Genomic DNA, 19,758 nt, shown 5'->3' on the forward strand with positions numbered 1-19,758 from the left:
AACCAATTTATTGGAGTTCTTTGAGGGGGTTGCATGTGCTGTGGATCAAGGGGAAACGGGGGATGTATTGTACTTAGATTTCCAGAAGGCATTTGATCAGGTGCCACATCAAAGGTTATTGCAGAAGATAAAAGCTTATGGTGTAGGGGGCAACATATTGGCATAGATAGAAGATTGGTTAGCTAACAGGAAACAGAGAGTAGGCATAAATGGGTCATTTTCTGGTTGGCAAGATGTAATGAGTGGTGTGCCAGAGGAATCTGTGCTGGGACCTCAACTTTTTACAATTTATATAAATGACTTAGATGAAGGGACCAAAGGTATGGTTGCTAAATTTGCTGATGACACAAAGGTAGGTAGGAAAGTAACTTGTGAAGAGGACATAAGGGGGCTACAAAGGGATATAGATAGGTTAAGTGAGTGGGCAAAGAGCTGGCAAATGGAGTATAATTTGGGATACCCGCATTATGGAGCTGGAGCTGTGGGTGGATTCACTGTGGAGCATCCACGATGCTGAGATTGTCGTGGATTGCACGTTTAGCGAGGTGGTCACACCGCAGGCAAATGCTGCAAAGGCAGGAAGGGAATGGATGACCAACAGGCAGAGTAGAGGAAGGCAGGTAGTGCAGGAGTCCCCTGTGGTCATCTCCCTCTCTAACAGATATACTGCTTTGGATATTGTTGAGGGAGATAGCTCAGGGGAAAGCAGCAAGAGCCAAGTTCACGGCACCATGGGTGACTCAGCTGCACAAGAGGGAAGGAAGAAGCGTGGGAGATCTATGGTGTTAGGGAATTCAATCGTAAGGGGTACAGATAGGCGTTTATGTGACCGTAAACGTGACTCCAGGATGGTATGTTGCGTCCCTGTGCTAGGGTCAAGGATGTCACGGAGCGGCTGCAGGACATTCTGAAGGGGTCGGGTAAACAGTCAGAGGCTGTGGTACACATTGGTACCAACGACATAGGTAAAAAGAGGGATGAGGTCCTGCAACAAGAATTTAGGGAGCTAGGTACCAGATTAAAAAGCAGGACCTCAAAGGTTGTAATCTCTGGATTACTCCTGGTGCCATGTGCTGGTGAGTATAGGAATAGGATTATCGAGCAGATGAATGTGTGGCTAAAGAGATGGTGCAGGAGGGAGGGCTTTAGTTTCCTAGATCACTGGGCCTGTTTCTGACGAAGGTGGGACCTGTACCAGTTGGAAGGGTTGCACCTGAACTGGAACAGGACCAACATCCTTGTTGGGAGGTTTGCTAGTGCTGTTGGGGGGGCGGGGGGTTAAAATAATTTGGCAGGGGAATAGGATACAGAGTGGAGGTGCAGTAAGGGGTGATGCACAGTCAAATATAGAAGAGAAACTGAGTCAGTCTGGAAGGCAAAGCAAATATAGACCTGTTAAGGCACAAGCGAATAATGCAAGGCTGGATTGCATCTATTTTAATGCAAGGAGTCTTACTAGTAAGGCAGATGAATGGAGGGCATTGATTAACACATAGGAATATGATATTATTGCAATCACAGAGACATGGTGGAGGGAAGGGCAGAACTGGCAGCTCAATATTCCAGGGTATAGAATCTTCTGGTGTGACAGAGAAGGGTGTAAAAGGGGAGATGGCATTGCACTGTTCAAGGAGTCAATTACTGCAGTAAGGAGGGATGATATCTTCGAAGGTTCCTCAAATGAGGCCAACCGAAATACAAAAATGGGGCAAACACTTGGCTGGGAGTGTACTACAGGCCTCCAAACTGTCAGGGAGAGATTGAGGAGCAGATATGTAGGCAAATCTCAGGGAGGTGTAAAAATAATAGGGTAATAATAGGAGGGGATTTCAACTTCCCCAATATCAACTGGGATAGTCTGAGTGCAAAAGGCTTAAAAGGAGCAGAATTTTTCAAGTGCATACAGGAGAGCTTTTTGAGCCAGCACGTAGAAATTCCTACAAGAGAAGGGGCAGTACTGGACCGAATCCTAGGGAATGAAGCTGGACAAGTGGTAGAAGTGTCAGTGGGGGAGCATTTTGGGGATAGTACCCATAACTCTGTAAGATTTAAAGTAGGTATGGAAAAGGACAAAGAGGGACTGGAAGTAAAAGTACTGAACTGGGGGAAGGCCGATTTCAATATGATAAAACAGGATCTGGCCAAAGTGGACTGGGGCAGCTATTTGTCGGAAAGTCTACATCAGACCAGTGGGAGTCATTCAAAAAAGAAGTAGTGAGAGGTCAGGGCCAACATGTTCCCGTAAAGGTGAAAGGTAGGACTAACAAGTCCAGGGAACCCTGGATGTCAAGGGATATAGAGGATTGGATAAGGAAAGCTTATGGCAGATTCAGAGGGCTGAAAACAGCGGAGGCCGTAGAGGAGTATAGAAAGTGTAGGGGGGGTACTTAGAAAAGTAATTAGGACAGCGAAGAGGGGGCATGAAAAAACACTGGTGGGCAAGATAAAGGAAAATTCCAAGGCATTTTATCAGTAAATTAAGGGCAAGAGGATAACCAGGGAAAGAGTAGGGCCCATTAGGGACCAAACTGGCAATATGTGTGTCGAGCCGGAGGACGTAGGTGAGGTTTTAAATGATTACTTTTCATCCGTGTTCACTATGGAGAAGGATGATGTAGGTGTAGATCAGGGAGGGGGATTGTGATATACTTGAACAAATTAGCATTGAAAGGGAGTAAGTATTGGCTGTTTTTGTGGGCTTAAAAGTGGATAAATCCCCAGGCCCAGATGAGATGTATCCCAGGCTGCTATGTGAGGCAAAGGAGAAGATAGCAGGGACCCTGACACAAATTTTAAAATCCTCTCTGGCCACAGGAGAGGTACCAGAAGACTGGAGGACAGCGAATGTAATAATGGTACCATTATTCAAGAAGGGGAGCAGGGATAAACCAGGTAATTACAGGCCAGTGAGTCTAACAGTGGTAGGGAAACTATTGGAAAAAATTCTGAGGAACAGGATTAATCTCCACTTGGAGAGACAGGGATTAATCAAGGATAGGCAGCATGGCTTTGTCAGGGGGAGATCCTGTCTAACAAACTTAGTTGAATTTTTCGAGGAGGTAACTAGATGTTTAGATGAGGGTAAGGCAGTTGATTTATTCTACATGGACTTCAGTAAGGCTTTTAATAAGGTCCTGCATGGGAGATTGGTAAGAAGGTAACTGCCCATGGGATCCAGGGCAATTTGGCAAATTGGATCCAAAATTGGCTGAGTGGCAGGAGGCAGAGGGTGATGGTTGAGGGTTGTTTTTGCGAGTGGAAGTCTGTGACCAGTGCTGTACTGCAGGGATCGGTGCTGGGACCCTTGCTGTTTGTAGCGTACATTCATGATTTAGACGTGAATATAGGAGGTATGATCAGTAAGTTCGCAGATGACACGAAAATCGGTGGGGTCGTAAATAATGAAGAGGAAAGCAGATTACGGGACGATATAGATGGGCTGATAAGATGGACGGAGCAGTGGCAAATGGCATTTAATCCTGAGAAGTGTGAGGTGATGCATTTTGGGAGGACTAACAAGGCAAAGGAATATACAATGGATGGTAGGACCCTAGGAAGTACAGTGGGTCAGAGGGACCTTAGTGTACTTGTCCATAAATCACTGAAGGCAGAAGCACAGGTAGATAAGGTGGTTAGGAAGGCAGAGGGAAACTTGCCTTTATTAGCCAAGGAATAGAATAGAAGAGCAGGGAGGTTATGATGGAGCTGTATAAAATGCTAATTAGGCCACAGGTGGAGTACTGTGTACAGTTCTGGTCACTGCATTATAGGGTGGATGTGATTGCACTGGAGAGGATGCAGAGGAGATTCATAGGGATGTTGCCTGGGCTGGAGCATTTCAGCTTTGAAGAGAGACTGGATAGGCTAGGGTTGTTTTCCTTAGAGCAGAGAAGGCTGAGGGGGGACCTGATAGAGGTATACAAAATTATGAGGGACATTGATAGGGTAGATAGGAAGAAGCTTTTTCCCTTAGCGGAGGAATAAATAACCAGGGGGTATTGATTTAATGTAAAGGGCAGGAGGTTTAGAGTGGATTTGAGGAAAAACATTTTCACCCCAGAGGGTGGTTAGAATCTGGAACACATCACCTGAAGGGTTGGTAGAGGCAGGAACCCTCACAACATTTAAGAAGTATTTAGATGAGCACTTTAAACGCCATAGTGTACAAGGCTACGGGCCAAGTGCTGGAAAATGGGATTAGAATAGATAGTTGCTTGATGGCCAGCACAGACACAATGGGTCGAAGGGCTTGTTTCTGTGCTGTATAACTCTATGACTCTATGACAAAAGTAGGGAGGTTATGCTTCAGCTATACAGGGCATTGGTGAGACCACTTCTGGAGTATCGTGTACAGTACTGATTGAAACATATAAGATCCTGAGGGGTCTTGACAGGGTGGATGTGGAAAGAATGTTTCCCCTTGTGGGAGAATCTCAAACTAGGGGTCACTGTTTAAAAATAAGGGGTCGCCCATTTAAGACAGAGATGAGGAGAATTTTTTTCTCTGAGGGTCATGAGTCTTTGGAATTCTCTTCCTCAAAAGGCACTGGAAGCAGAGTCTTTGAATATTTTTAAGGCAGTGGTAGATAGATTCTTGATAAACAAGGGGGTGGAAGATTATCGGGGGTAGGTGGAGATGTGGAGTAATCAGTTCAGCCATGAAGTTATTGAATGGCGGAGCAGGCTCGAAGGATCGAGTGGCCTACTCCTGTTCCTAATTCATATGTTTGTATCAGTACGAGCATTTAAATTGCTGGATTGTGTCAAGGCATCTCATGGACAAGCTCCAGGTACTAACTGGTGTTCAGTTCTTGGAGAGGGATACCCTGTTGGATCAGATGTCTGTTGTCTTGAAAAAAATTCCTGGGGAACAGTCATTTTGTTCAGTCTTTGTGGAACAATGGGACATTCTCCAGTGACATAAAGAATAGAGGACTCAATGATTGCCAGATTTTGAAACGGTCCAGACATCAATACAGTGGAAGCGTTAAAGACAGGTAAAATGAGGATAAAAGTGTATTTAGCACACTGGCTATTATAACATAAGACAGAATTGGATCAGCAATAATAGGTGAATGAATCCCAGGAATGCCCAAGGAACCGTTAATAAGTGCTTCAAGTATGGCATGAAGTATCATTATGTGATGAACCGCCCAAAGTGGAGAGGCAGGGTCCTCAAAATGATGCAGAGAATGAAGACAATAATGAATCTGAACAAATTACACTGGTGACAAGCAGTTTCATTCCTGTAATGAATGTGTTAGTCACAACCATGTTTAACTGAGCTGTGTTAAATTATGTTTACACTTTGACACTACACTTTGACAGGACACAAATATCATAGCAGAAATGTTGGGGAACACAGGGTTTAGTGAGAGGGAGGAACTGAAGGAAATCAGTATTAGTAGAGAAATGGTGTTGAGGAAATTGATGAGATTGAAGGCCAATAAATCCCCAGGGCCTGATAATCTACATCCCAGAATACTTCAGGAAGTGGCCCTAGAAATAGTGGATGTATTGGAGTTCTTCTTCCAAGATTCTATAAACTCTGGAACAGTTTCTACAGATTGGAGGGTAGCTAATGTAACCCCACTATTTAAAAAGGGAGGTAGAGAGAAAACAGGGAATTATAGACCAGTCAGCTTGACGTCGGTAGTGGGGAAAATTCCAGAGTCCATTATCAAAGATTTTCCAGTAGAGCACTTGGAGAACAGTGGTAGAATCGGACAGAGTCAGCATGGATTTGCAAAAGGGAAATCATGCTTGACAAATCTGCGAGAATTCTTCAAAGATGTAACTAGTAGAGTTGATGAGGGGGAGCCAGTAGATGTGGTTTATTTGGACTTTCAGAAGGCTTTCGGTAAAGTCCTACATAAGAGATTCGCATGTAAAATTAAAGCGCATGGGATTGGGGGTAGTATATTGCGATGAATAAAAAATTGGTTGGCAGACAGGAAACAAAGAGTAGGAATAAACGGGTCTTTTTCCGAATGGCAGGCGGTAACGAGTGGGGTACTGCAGAGATCGGTGCTAGGTCCCCAGCAATTCACAATATACATTAATGATTTAGATGAGGCAACTAAATGTAATATCCCCAAATTTGCAGGTGACACAAAACTGGGTGGGAGGGTGAGTTGTGCGGAGGATGCAGAGAGGCTTCAGGATGATTTGGACAAGTTCAGCGAGTGGGCAAATGCATGGCAGATGCAGTATAATGTGGATAAATGTGAGGTTATCCACTTTGGTAGCAAAAACAGGAAGGCAGATTATTATCTGAACGGCTATAAACTGAGAGAGGGGAATATGCAACGAGAACTGGGTGTTCTCGTACACCAGTCGCTGAAGGTAAGCATGCAGATCCAACAGGCGGTAAAAAAGGCAAATGGTATGTTGGCCTCCATAGTGACAGGATTCAAGTGCAGGTGCAGGGATGTCGTGCTGCAATTATACAGGGCCTTGGTGAGGCCACACCTGGAATATTGTGTGCAGTTTTGGTCTCCTTATCTGAGGAAGGATGTTCTTGCTATAGAGGGAGTACAGCGAAGGTTTACCAGACTGATTCCTGGGATGGCGGGACTGACGTATGAGGAGAGATTGAGTCGGTTAGGATTATATTTGCTGGAGTTCAGAAGAGTGAGGGGGGATCTCATAAATACCTATAAAATTCTAACAGGACTTGACAGGGTAGATGCAGGAAGGATGTGCCCAATAGTGGGGGAGTCTAGAACCAGGGGTCATAGTCTAAGGATATGGGGTAAACCTTTCAGGACTGAGATGAGGAGAAATTTCTTCACCCAGAGAGTGGTGAGCCTGTGGAATTCGCTACCACAGAAAGCAGTTGAGGCCAAAACATTGTATGTTTTCAAGAAGAAGTTAGATATAGCTCTTGGGGCGAAAGACATCAAAGGATATGGGGGTAAAGCAGGAACAGGTTACTGAGTTGGATGATCAGCCATGATCATCATGAATGGCAGGGCATGCTCGAAAGGCCGAATGGCCTACTCCTGCTCCTATTTTCTATGTTTCTATGTATGGAATGGAACGGATTGGTTAAAATGTTAACTTGATTCACTGAGTAGTGAGAACAGATGCAAGGTTAAGGAATACAAATGTATCACTTGCTTTAGGTTTGGTGATGACGACACATTGAGGTCTCTAAAGAGGGTTATAATTCCATGTAAAATAGCTGGAGTAAGCTGATGTAGTCTCTAGTGAGATACCTCTGCTGTTGAGTGAACTTTCTTTGAAAAAGGCACAAATGAAACTTCATATGGAGCCTGATAAGGCAATTAATTTTCGAAAGTCAGTGGATCTGCAGTTCCCCAGTCAGGACATTATTGTATCCCCTTAAAAAAAAAACTGATGTTTTTCATCAGAATGTTAGACAAGTATTATTGTCATCGGGTGATAAGAATCAGAAGGAGAAAAAGTGAATTGTCTTAAAGTTCCTTTTTTTCTATTCTTCTTTGGGATGTGGGCATTACTGGAAAGGCCAGCATTTGTTACACATCCGTAATTGCCCTGGAGAAGCTGGTGGTGAGCCGCCTTCTTGAACCGCTGCAGTCCATCTGGGGGAGGTACACCCACAGTGCTGTTTGGAAGGGAGTTTCAGGTTTTGACCCAGTGACAGTGAAATAGCGGCAATATAGTTCCAAGTCAGGATTGTGTGTGGCTTGGAGGGGAACTTGCAGGTGGTGGTGTTCCCATCCATTTACTGCCCTTGTTCTACTAGGTGGTAGAGGTCTCAGGTTTGGAAAGTTCTGCTGAAGGAGACTTTGTAAGTAGCTGCAGTGCATCTTGTAGATGGTACATTCTGCTGCCACTGTGCGTTGGTGGTGGAGAGAGTAAATGTTATAAAGGTGATGGATGAGGTGCTGATCAAACGAGCTGCTTTGTCCTAGATGGCACTCACCCAGGCAACAGGAAAGTATTCCATCACACTCCTAAGTTATGCCTTGTGGATGGTGGCAGGCTTTGGGAAGTCAGGAGGTGAGTTACTTGCTCCAGAATTCCAAACCTCTGGCCTTCTCTTGTAGCCACAGTATTTATACTACTTTTTTTTATTCGTTCGGGGATGTGGGCATTGCTGGCATTTATTGCCCATCCCTAATTGCACTTGAGAAGGTGGTGGTGAGCTGCCTTCTTGAACTGCTGCAGTCCTTGGGATGTAAGGACACCCACAGTGCTATTAGAAAGAGAGTTCCAGGACTTTGACTCAGCGACAGTGAAGGAATGGTGATATAGTTCCAAGTCAGGATGGTGTGTGGCTTGGAGGGGAACTTATATGGCTGGTCCAGTTCAGTTTCTGGTCAATGGTCGCCCGCAGGATGTTGATGGTGGGGGAATCAGCAATGGTAATGACGTTGAACATAAAGGGGAGATGGTTAGATTCTGCCTTGTTGGAGATGGTCATTGCCTAGCACTTTTGTGGTGCCAATGTTACTTGCCACTTATCAGCCCAAGCCTGAATATTACCCTGGTCTTGCTGCATAGGGACACGGACTGCTTCAGTATCTGAGGAGTCGTGAATGGTGCTGAACATTGTGCAATCATCAGAGAATATCCCCACTTCTGACCTTATGATTGAAAGAAGGTCATTGATGAAGCAGCTGAAGATGGTTGGGCCCAGGACACTACCCTGAGGAACTCCTGCAGTGATGTCCTGGAGCTCAGATTATTGACCTCCAGCAACCACAACCATCTTCCTTTGTGCTAGATATGAGTTTTCCCCCGGTTCCCATTGACTCCAGTTTTGCTAGGGCTCCTTGATGCCATACTCGGTCAAATGCTGCCTTGATGTCAAGGGCAGTCACTCTCACCTCACCTCTTGAGTTCAGCTCTTTTGTCCATGTTTGAACCAAGGCTGTAATGAGGTCAGGAGCTGAGTGGCCCTGGCGGAAACCAAACTGAGCATCACTGAGCAGGTTCTAGCTAAACAAGTGATTCTTGATAGCACTGTCGATGACACCTTCCATCACATTACTGATAATCGAGAGTAGGCTGAGGGGGCAGTAATTGGCTGGGTTGGACTTGTCCTGCTTTTTGTGTGTGGGACATACCTGGGCAATTTTCCACATTGCAGGGTAGATGCCAATGTTGTAACTGTACTGAAACAGCTTGGCTAGGGGCCCGGCAAGTTCTGTAGCACAGGTCTTCAGTACTACTGCTGGAATGTTGTCAGGGCCCATAGCCTTTGTAGTATCCAGTGCCTTCAGTCGTTTCTTGATATCACACGGAGTGAATCGAATTGACTGAAGACTGGCATCTGTGATGCTGGGGACTTCAGGAGGAGGCTGAGAAGGATCATCCACTCGGCACTTCTGGCTGAAGATTGTTGCAAATGCTTCAGCCTTATCTTTTGCACTGATGTGCTGGGTTCCCCCACCATTGAGGATGGGGATATTTGAGGAGCCACTTCCTTTTGTTTAATTGTCCGCCACCGTTCATGACTGGATGTGGCAGGACTGCAGAGCTTAGATCTGATCCGTTGGTTGTGGGATTGCTTAGCTCTGTCTATCACATGCTGTTTACGCTGTTTGGCATGCAAGTAGTCCTGTGTTGTAGCTTCACCAGATTGGCACCTCATTTTGAGGTATGCCTGGTGCTGCTCCTGGCCCTCCTGCAGTCTTCATTAAACCACGGTTGATCCCCTGGCTTGATGGTAGTGGTCGAGTGGGGAATATGCATGAGATTACAGATTGTGGTTGAGTACAGTTCTGCTGCTGCTGATGGCCCACAGCGCCTCATGGATGCCCAGTTTTGAGTTGCTAGATCTGTTCGAAATCTATCCCATTTAGCACAGTGGTAGTGCCGCACAACACGAAGGAGGGTATCCTCAATGTGAAGATGTCTCCACTCTTACCAATACTGTCATGGACAGATGCAGCTGCAGCAGGCAGATTGGTGTGGACGAGGTCAAGTCTGTTTTTCCCTCTTGGTTCCCTCACCACCTGTCGCTGACCCAGTCTAGCAGCTAAGTCCTTTAGGACCCAGCCAGCTCGGTCCGTAGTGGTGCTACCAAGCCACTTTTGGTGATGGACATTGAAGTCCCCCACCCAGGGTAAAATTCTGCGCTTTTGCCACCCTCAGTGCTTCCACCAAGTGGTGTTCAACATGGAGAAGTACTGATTCATCAGCTAAACGAGGGGGGGGTGGTGGGGGTGCAGTAGCTGGTAATCAGCAGGAGGTTTCCTTGCCCATGTTTGACCTGATGCCATGAGACTTCATGGGGTCTGGAGTTGATGTTGAGGACCCCCAGGGCAACTCCCTCCTGACTGTATACCAACTCTGCCCGCACTTCTGCTGGATCTGTCCTGCTGTTGGAAAGAACATACCCTGGGATGGCGATGGCAGTGTCTGGGACATTGTCGGTAAGGTATGATTCAGTGAGTATGACTATGTCAGGCTGTTGATTGACTATTCTGTGGAACAGCTCTCCCTACTTAGACACAAGTTCCCAGATGTTAGTAAGGAGGACTTTGTGGGGTTGACAGGGCTGGATTTGCCATTTCCAGTGCCAAGGTCAACGCCGGGTGGTCCATTCGGTTTCGTTCCTTATTGACTTTGTAGCGGTTTGAGACAACTTTGCAGGGTCAACTGGGCAGGATGTGCCAATGTCATTTTCATTGCCTAGGTTGAAGCCATGTGTTCCAATTTGCTCACTCTACTTGTCAAAGGTTAAAAATCCTGCTAAAAGATGCAGGTATGGTTAATGATCACTATATGAGGCTAATGAAAGAGATTAGTAAGAAGTGTGAAATCTTTTTTAAAAGTATTCAAGGATGCCTCCATGTCCTATTGTAAGACTTCCATTGACACGTGACTTTAACAAGGTAGTTGCCATCGATCTAAAGATATGGGACAAAGACAAAAATATTTACATTTTTACATTTTGTAGAACTGGTGACCAAATTTAGTCTTTGTACAATAATACTTAGTAAGGACAAAAGGGTTATTATCGGGAAATCATGAAGCAAAGAATACGTACAGACTTGGGGCACCAGTGAAGTTTCTGACCAATGAATAGGAATTTGCCAATGATGAGTTCAGAAGTATGTGTGAAAGCATGAACATCATGGTTGTGAACAGCACTGCTGAAAGTCCTTGCAGCAATGGACGCTGTGAAAGTAATCATGTGATCGATGAGATGCTGCAAAAAGTTTTAGCTGATCAACCAGACTGCAAGTTCACGCCACAACCCAAACTCGCAGCATGAGAGATTCATGCAAAGAATTTACTCCAGATGGTAGGAGGGTATAGTCCCTATCAGTACACTTCTCTCTGATAAGTATCGCCCTGCAAAAACACAGCTTTTATATCGATTGATCGACACTCCCAGGAATATGTGTCTAAAAGAGGTAGAAAAATTTAAGATTACTTTTCTAGCTGTGGGAGAGTCCATTCTAACATCCAGTACATCCAGTCATTCTTCAGAACCCCTAGCAATAAGCCTCTCTTTAGACTTGTGTACCATCAGTAAGGACTTTTTCAGTACAAATCCACCTATGCGACAAAGCTGCTTGCCCCTTATCTCGTACCTCAGAATAAACTCCAAACTTTCTCCAACTGTTTAATTCCCTCTGGTTTTCCTCTCACTAATTTATCCTCAGGTTTATTGTTGGCTACCAAAACTTCATGATCACAAGCAATTATGCTTCTAGTTCTGTCATATGGCCTTAATTTCATTGTATAATCTGTTCAAGCTAAGGCCTCTACTTGCATTTTTACATCTGCAAAATCGCCCTCTTTCAATATTTCAGTCTTTCTCCAGTATTTGATCGTTTTCTGATGCAAATGTCATTTCTGATCCACTATCGGCACTGTCTTACTCTCCATTCTCCCAGTCCATAGACCTTGCTTCTTGGCCATCATCTTGAACGTTCAACCAATATTTAAATTTTCCAGTAGCTTTTCATAAGATGGAACAGGAGCAGGAGTAGGCCATTCAGCCCCTCGAGCCTGCTCTGCCAAGCAATAAGATCATGGCTGATCAGATTGTGGCCTCAACTCCACTTTCCTGCCAACCCCCCATAATACTTGTAGATCAAAAATCAGCCTTGAATATATTCAATGACCCAACCTCTACTGCTATGTGGGGCAGAGAATTCCAAAGATTAACGACCCTCTGAGAGAAGAAATTGCTCCTCATCTCCGTCTTAAATAGGAAATCCCTTATTTTTAAGCTGTGCCCCCTACTTCTAGATTGCCCAATAAGGGGAAACATCCTCTCAGCATCTACCCTGTCAAGCCCCCTTCACAGTCTTGTATGTTTCAATAAGATCACCTCTCATTCTTCTAAACTCCAATGAATATAGGCCCAACTTGCTCAACCTTTCCTCATAAAACAACCCCTTCATCCCATGAATCAGCCTGGTGAACCTTCTGTGAACTGCTTCCAATGCAAGTATATCCCTCCTTGAATAAGGAGACCAAAACTCCACACAGACCTCTAGGTGTGGTCTCACCAATGCCCTGTACAGTTGCAGCAAGACTTCCCTACTTTTATACTCCAGTCCCCTTGCAATAAAAGGCCAACATTCCACTTACCTTCCTAATTACTTACTGTACTGCATGCTAACATTTTGTGATTCACGTACAAGGACACCCAGATCCCTCTGTGCCACAGTATTCTGCAGTCTCTCTCCATTTAAATGATATTCTGCTTTTCTATTCTTCCTATCAAAATAGACAACCTCACATTTTCCCACATTATACTCCATCTGCCAAATTTTTGCCCACCTATATCCCTTTGCAGACTCTTTGGAGGAATTTTATGCTCTCCCTGGCGATGGGTTTGGAGGCAGGGACAGCATAAAATCGGATGAGATGGCGTTGCTTTATGGGAGAGCTGCATCCCTCTGATTGGCAAGCAGCTCTCCGAAGGCAGGACTTCTGTCGCCAGGGTATTTGATCCCGTGGAAGGCCCACTGCCGTCCACTTAAGTGCCTAATTGGCACTAGATTCGATGGGCCTTCCACTGAAGAGGCAATGTGGGGTCCTCTGCTCCACTTTTTCCAGACGTTGAGACCCCCGTCGCCAGCACAAAATCCCAGCCTTTGTGTCCTCCTCACAACTTGCTTTCCTTTTCTTTGTATCATCACCAAATCTGGCTCCAATACACTCTGTCCCTTCATCCAAGTCATTAATAAAGATTGTAAATAGTTGAGACTCCAGCACTGATCCCTGTGACACCCCACTAGTTACAATTTGTCATACTAAAACTGACCCATTTCTCCCAACTCTGTTTCCTGTGAGTTAGCCAACCCTCTATTATGCTAATATATTACCCCAACACCATGAGCTCTTATCTTGTGTAGTAAACTTTTATGAGTCACCTTACTGAATGCCTTTTGGAAATGCAAATACACTAGAGTCATAGAGAGATACAGCACCAAAACAGGTCCTTTGGCCCACCGAGTCTATGCCAACCAACAAACACCCATTTATGCTAATCCTACATTAACCCCATATTCCCTACCACATCCCCACCTTCCCTCAATTGCCCAACCACCTACCTACACTAGGGACAATTTACAATGGCCAATTTACCTATCAACCTGCAAGTCTTTGGCTGTGGGAAGAAACTGGAGCACCCGGCAGAAACCCATGCGGTCACAGGGAGAACTTGCAAACTCCACACAGGCAGTACCCAGAACCGAACCCAGGTCGCCAGAGCTGGGAGGCTGCGGTGCTAACCACTGCGCCACTGTGCCACCCATCTACATCTACTGGTTCCCCTTTATCCACCCTGCTTGTTATATCCTCAAAAAACTTTAATAAAATTGTCAAATATGATTTCCCTTTCATACAATCAAGCAGAGTCAACATAATTTTATTATGATTTTCTAAAGGTCCTGCTACTACTCCTTAATAATGGATTCCAGAATTTTCCCAATAACAGAGGTTAGGCTAACTGGCCTATAGTTTCCTGCTTTCTGTCTCCCTCCTTTCCTGAATAGAGATGTTACATTTGCAGTTTTCCAATCCACTGGGGCCCTTCCAGAATCTAGGAAATTTTGGACGATTACAACCAAAGCATCCATGATCTCTGCAGCTACTTCTAAGACCCTAGGATGCAGGTCGTCAGGTCCATGTGTCTTGTCAGCCTTTAGTCCCATTAGTTTTCTTCATACTTTTTCTCGAGTAATACTGATTGTTTTAAGTTCCTCCTTCCCTTTTGCCTCTTGATTTTCTACTATTCGTGTGATGCTTTATGTGTCTTCTACTGTGAAGCCAGATACAAAATACTTGTTAAAATCTCTGCCATTTCCTTCTTTCCAACTATTAATTCCACAGTCTCATCGTCTCAGGGACCAACTTTAGCTCCTCTTCTTTTTAAATATTTGTCGAAGCTTTTACTATCTTTTTTTTATATTTCTTGCTAGTTTACTCCCATACTCTTAATTTCTCCCTTTTTTTAAGCTTTGCTGGTTTCTAAAATGTTCCCAAACTTCTGGCGTACCACTAATCTTTGCAGCATTGTACCCCTTTTCTTTCAACTGAAGCCATCCTTAACTTCCTTAGTTAGCCACGGATGGTGAATCCTTCTCATAGAGTCTTTACGAACATACGAATTAGGAGCAGAAGTAGGCCATTCGGCCCCTCGAGCCTGCTCGGCCATTCAATAAGATCATGGCTGATCTGTTTTTGTCTCGAATTCCACTCTCCCATCTAACCCCAATAAGCTTTGATTCCCTTGCCTAACAAGAATCTATCTACCTCCGCCTTAAAAATATTCGATGAACCCGCCTCCAAAGTTGCACAACCCTCTGAGAGAAAAAAATTCTCCTCATCTCTGTCCTAAAAGGGCGACCCCTAATTTTAAAACAGTGCCCCCTAGTTCTGGACTCACCCACAAGAGGAAACATCCTTTCCACATCCACCTTGTCAAGACCATTCAGGATCTTATATACTTCAATCAAGCCTGCCCTCACTCTTCTAAACTCCAGTGAAAATAAGTCCCAGGCTGTCCAACCTTTCCTCATAAGACAACCCACTCCTTCAGGTATCAATCTAGTAAACCTCCTCTGAACCACCTCCAACGCATCCACATCCTTCCTTAAATAAGGAGACCAAAACTGCACACAGTATTCGAGATGTGATCTCACCAATGCCCTGTATAACTGAAGCATAACATTCTTACTTTTATTTTCAATTCTTCTCATAATAAAGGATAGCATTCCATTAGCCTGCTTTATGACTTGCTGTACCTGCATACTAACTTTTTGTGACTCATGCACTAGAACACCTAGATCCCTCTATACCTCAGAATTCTGCAGTCAGTCTCCATTTAAGTAATACTCTGCTTTTTTATTCTTCATGCTAAAGTGAACAACTTCACATTTTCCCACATTATACTTCATCTGACAGATTTTTGCTCACTCACTCAACTTATCTATATTGCCCTGCAACCTCCTTATATCCTCTTCACAACATATATTCCTACCTATCTTTGTGTCATCTGCAAATTTAGCTACCATGTCATCGCTCCCCTCATCTAAGACATTGATATAAATTGTAAAAAGTTGAGTCCCCAGCACAGACCCCTGCAGGATTCCACTCATCGCATCCTGCCAATCAGAAAAGGACCCATTTATGTGTACTTTCTGTTTTCTGTACCATGTGCTCCTACTTTGCACAATAACCTTTTATGTGGCACCTTGTCAAATGCCTTCTGGAAATCCAAGTACAGTACGTCAAACGGGCTTCCCTTTATCCATGGCACATGTTACACCTTCAAAGAACTCCAATAAATTGGTTAAACATGATTTCCCTTTCACAAAACCATACTGACTATTACCGATTACCTTGAGTTTTTCTAAGTGCCCAGCTACAGCCTCCTTAATGATCGATTCTAACACCTTCCCCATGACAGACGCCAAACTAACTAGCCTATAGTTACCTGTTTTCTGTCTCCCCCCACTTCTTGAATAGAGGGGTTATATTTGCTACTTTCTAGTCTGATGGAATCTTTCCAGAATCCAACGAATTTTGAAAAGTTAACACCAACGCATCTGCTACCTCATTGGTCACCTCTTTTAAGACACTAGGATGAAGCCCATCAGGACCCAGGGACTTGTCAGCCCACAGTTCCATCAGTTTGCTTTCTTTATCAATGGAATATATCTTTGTTGAGAGTTATAAAATACTTAATTAAATATCTGGCACTGCTTTTCCAGCGTCTATCCTTTTAATATATTTTCTGAATCCACTTCAGCCAACTCTGTCTTCATACTCTTGTAATTGCCTTTATTTAAGTTTCAGACCAAGGTTTCTCACCCTCAAAACTGAATGTTAAATTCATCATGTTATGATCATTCCTGCCTAGAGGATCCTTTACTATGAGGTCACTAATTAATCCTATCTTATTATACCAGGTCAAAAATAGTCTGCTCCCTGGTTGGTTCCAGAATGTATTGTTCTCAGAAACTGTCCCGAATACACTCTATGAACTCATCCTTCAGGCTACTTTGCCAATTTGATTCATCCAATCAATCTGAAGATTAAAATCGCAGATTGTTGCAGTACCTTTCTTGCAAGCCCCCATTATTTCTTGCTTTATACTCTGTCCTACAATGTAGCTACTGTTAGGGGAACTATAAACTACTTCAACAAGTGACTTTTTCCTTTGCTATTTCTTATCTCCATCCAAACTGATTCTACATCTTGATCTTCCGAGACTCCTTATCTGAGGAAGGATGTTCTTGCTATAGAGGGAGTGCAGCGAAGGTTTACCAGACTGATTACTGGGATGGCAGGACTGACGTATGAGGAGCGATTGAGTCGGTTCGGATTATATTCGCTGGAGTTCAGAAGAGTAAGGGGGGATCTGACAGAAACCGAGAAAATTCTAACAGGGCTTTACAGGGTAGATGCAGGAAGGATGTTCCCGATGGTGGGGAAGTCCAGAACCAGGGGTCATAGTCTAAGGATACGGGGTAAACCTTTCGAGACTGAGATGAGGAGAGATTACTTCACCCAGAGAGTGGTGAGCCTGTGGAATTTGCTACCACAGAAAGCAGTTGAGGGCAAAACATTGTATGTTTTCAAGAAAGAGTTAGATATAGCTCTTGGCGCAAAAGGGATCAAAAGATATGGGGGTAAAGCAGGAACAGGTTACTGAGTTGGATGATCAGCCATGATCATAATGAATGGCGAAGCAGGCTCGAAGGGCCAAATGGCTCCTAGTTTCTATGTTTCTATGCCAAGATCATTTCTCACTACTGTACTGATGTCATTCCTTATTAGCAGAACTACCCCCTTCTTTTCCTGTCTTCCTATCCTTCCAAAATGTCAAATACCCTTGAATATTCAGTTCCCAGCCTTGATGGCTCTGCAACCACATCCCTGTAATGGCTATCATATCATACTCATTTATTTCTATTTGTGTCATCAATTCACCAATCTTATTATGAATGCTGCATGCATTCAAATAAAGAGCCTTTAATTCTGTCCTTTTACCATTTGTCCCTCCTCTGACCTTATGTGCTGGCGCACTCTGATGTTCGTACACTCTGTCCCTTCCTGTCACACTCCAGTTATTGTTACCCTTCATTATTGCATTTTCCCTTCTCTTTAACTTTCCAATCTCCCCTCACGTGAACCCTCCCCCCCACCCCCCGACAAATATTTGGTTTAAAGCCCTCTCTACAGACCTAGTTATATAATTCACCAGGATACTGGTCCCAGCGTGGTTCAGGTGAAGGCCATCCCAAATGTACAGCTCCCTCTATCCCCAGTACTAAAGCCAGTGCCCCATGAATCAAAACCTGTTTCACCCACACCAATCTTTGAGCCACACATTCAACTCTCTGATCTTTTTTTTTTAAGAGATACAGCACTGAAACAGGCCCTTCGGCCCACCGAGTCTGTGCCAACCATCAACCACCCCTTTATACTAATCCTATACTAATTCCATATTCCTACCACATCCCCACCAGTCCCTATATTTCCCTACCACCTACCTATCCTAGGGGTAATTTATAATGGCCAATTTACCTATCAACCTGCAAGTCTTTGGCATGTGGGAGGAAACCGGAGCACCCGGAGGAAACCCACGCAGACACAGGGAGAACTTGCAAACTCCACACAGGCAGTACCCGGAATTGAACCCGGGTCGCTGGAGCTGTGAGGCTGTGGTGCTAACCACTGCGCCGCCCAATTTACCCAGTGCCAATTTGCTTGTGGCTCAGGTAGTAATCCAGAGATTATTATCTTTGTAGTTCTGCTTTTTAATTTAGCCCCTAGATGCTCATAATCTCTCAATAGAACCTCTTTCTTAGACCTACCAATGTCATTGGTACTCATGATAACTGGATCCTCCCCCTCCCACTCCAAGTTTTTCTCCCCCCTCGAGAAGAAGTCCTTAACCCTGGCATTAAGCAGGCAACACAGCCTTCAGGACTTGCTCTCGGCTGCAGAGAACACTTTCTATCCCCCTAACTATACTGTCCCCTGCTACTACTACATTCCTTTTTACTTCCTCCACTTGGATGGCCCCCTGCACCATAGTGCTGTGGTCAGTTTGTTCATCCTCCCTGCAGTCTCTGCTCTCGTCCACACAAGCTGCAAGAACCTCGAACCTGTTGGGCAAGTGCAAGGACTGAGGCTCCTCCATTACTACCTCCTCGATCCCCATACCTCCCTCACTCGTAGTTACACTCTCCTGTCCCTGACCCTGGACCAAACTGAAGTACCTAACCTAAGCAGTGTGACTGCGTCCTGGAACAAAGTGTCCAGGTAACTATCACCCTCCCTAATGCATCGCAATGTCCAAAACTTGGACTTCAGTTTATCAACTCCGAACTGAAGTTGTTCGAACTGCCGACACTTACTGCAGATGTGGTTGCTGATGGTCACACTGATGTCCACCAGCTCATACATGCTATAGCTGCAACACATCATCTGCCCTGACATCCTTATTTAACCAATTAAATTTCAAGTTTCAAAATATCACTCAACAATTATTTGTAGTTATGGTAAGTAGTTGAACAAGTTAAGCTAAAAATTAATACAATACTTACATCTAATTTATGTTAATTTGCATATTTAGATGAAGGCCCCATTGACAGGCAAAGGCCCTCTGACAAGGCAAGAGGGCGATCTCGCAGTAGTAGTCCCAACAGAGGTAAAAATGCAAGTAGCTGCCGTAGCTTGAATGAGAGACAAAACAAAGGGAATTAGATAGTTTGGGAGAGTTTGGAGTTTATCCTGAGGTACCAAATAAGGGGCAAGCAGCTTTGTCACATAGGTGGATTGTACTGAAAAGTCCTTGCAGATAGGACCTATAAGGCTAAAGCGAAACTAGTTGCTAGGGTTTTGAATAGCAACTGGGGATACAAATGTTACAGTGGACTCTCTTACAGCTGGAAAAGTATTTTGAAAATCTTTAACTTTTTTTGGCTACATATTCATGGAAGCTTAAATCAATCGACATTAAAGCCACGTTTCTACAGGGCGATACTTTTCAGAGAGAAGTGTTTCTGAAACTGCCCAAAGAGGCAGCAGATGTAGAAGGAAACCTACAGAAACTAAACAAATGTGTCCATGGCCTGAATGATGTTTCCAGGGTGTGGTATTTTTCAGTGAGTTCTGATGTGCTGAAAATAGGTTGTGTACAACTAAAAACAGATCCTGCAATATTTTTAGTTTTCCTTTATGATACCTCAGGCATCTTCATGATGCATGTGGATGATTTCTTATGGGATGGTACTGTGGAACTTGAGAAATGTGTTATTGATAAGATTAAAGTAGAATTTA

The sequence above is a fragment of the Heterodontus francisci genome, chromosome 1 (genome assembly GCF_036365525.1).
Source record: "Heterodontus francisci isolate sHetFra1 chromosome 1, sHetFra1.hap1, whole genome shotgun sequence".
Lineage (NCBI taxonomy): Eukaryota > Metazoa > Chordata > Chondrichthyes > Heterodontiformes > Heterodontidae > Heterodontus > Heterodontus francisci.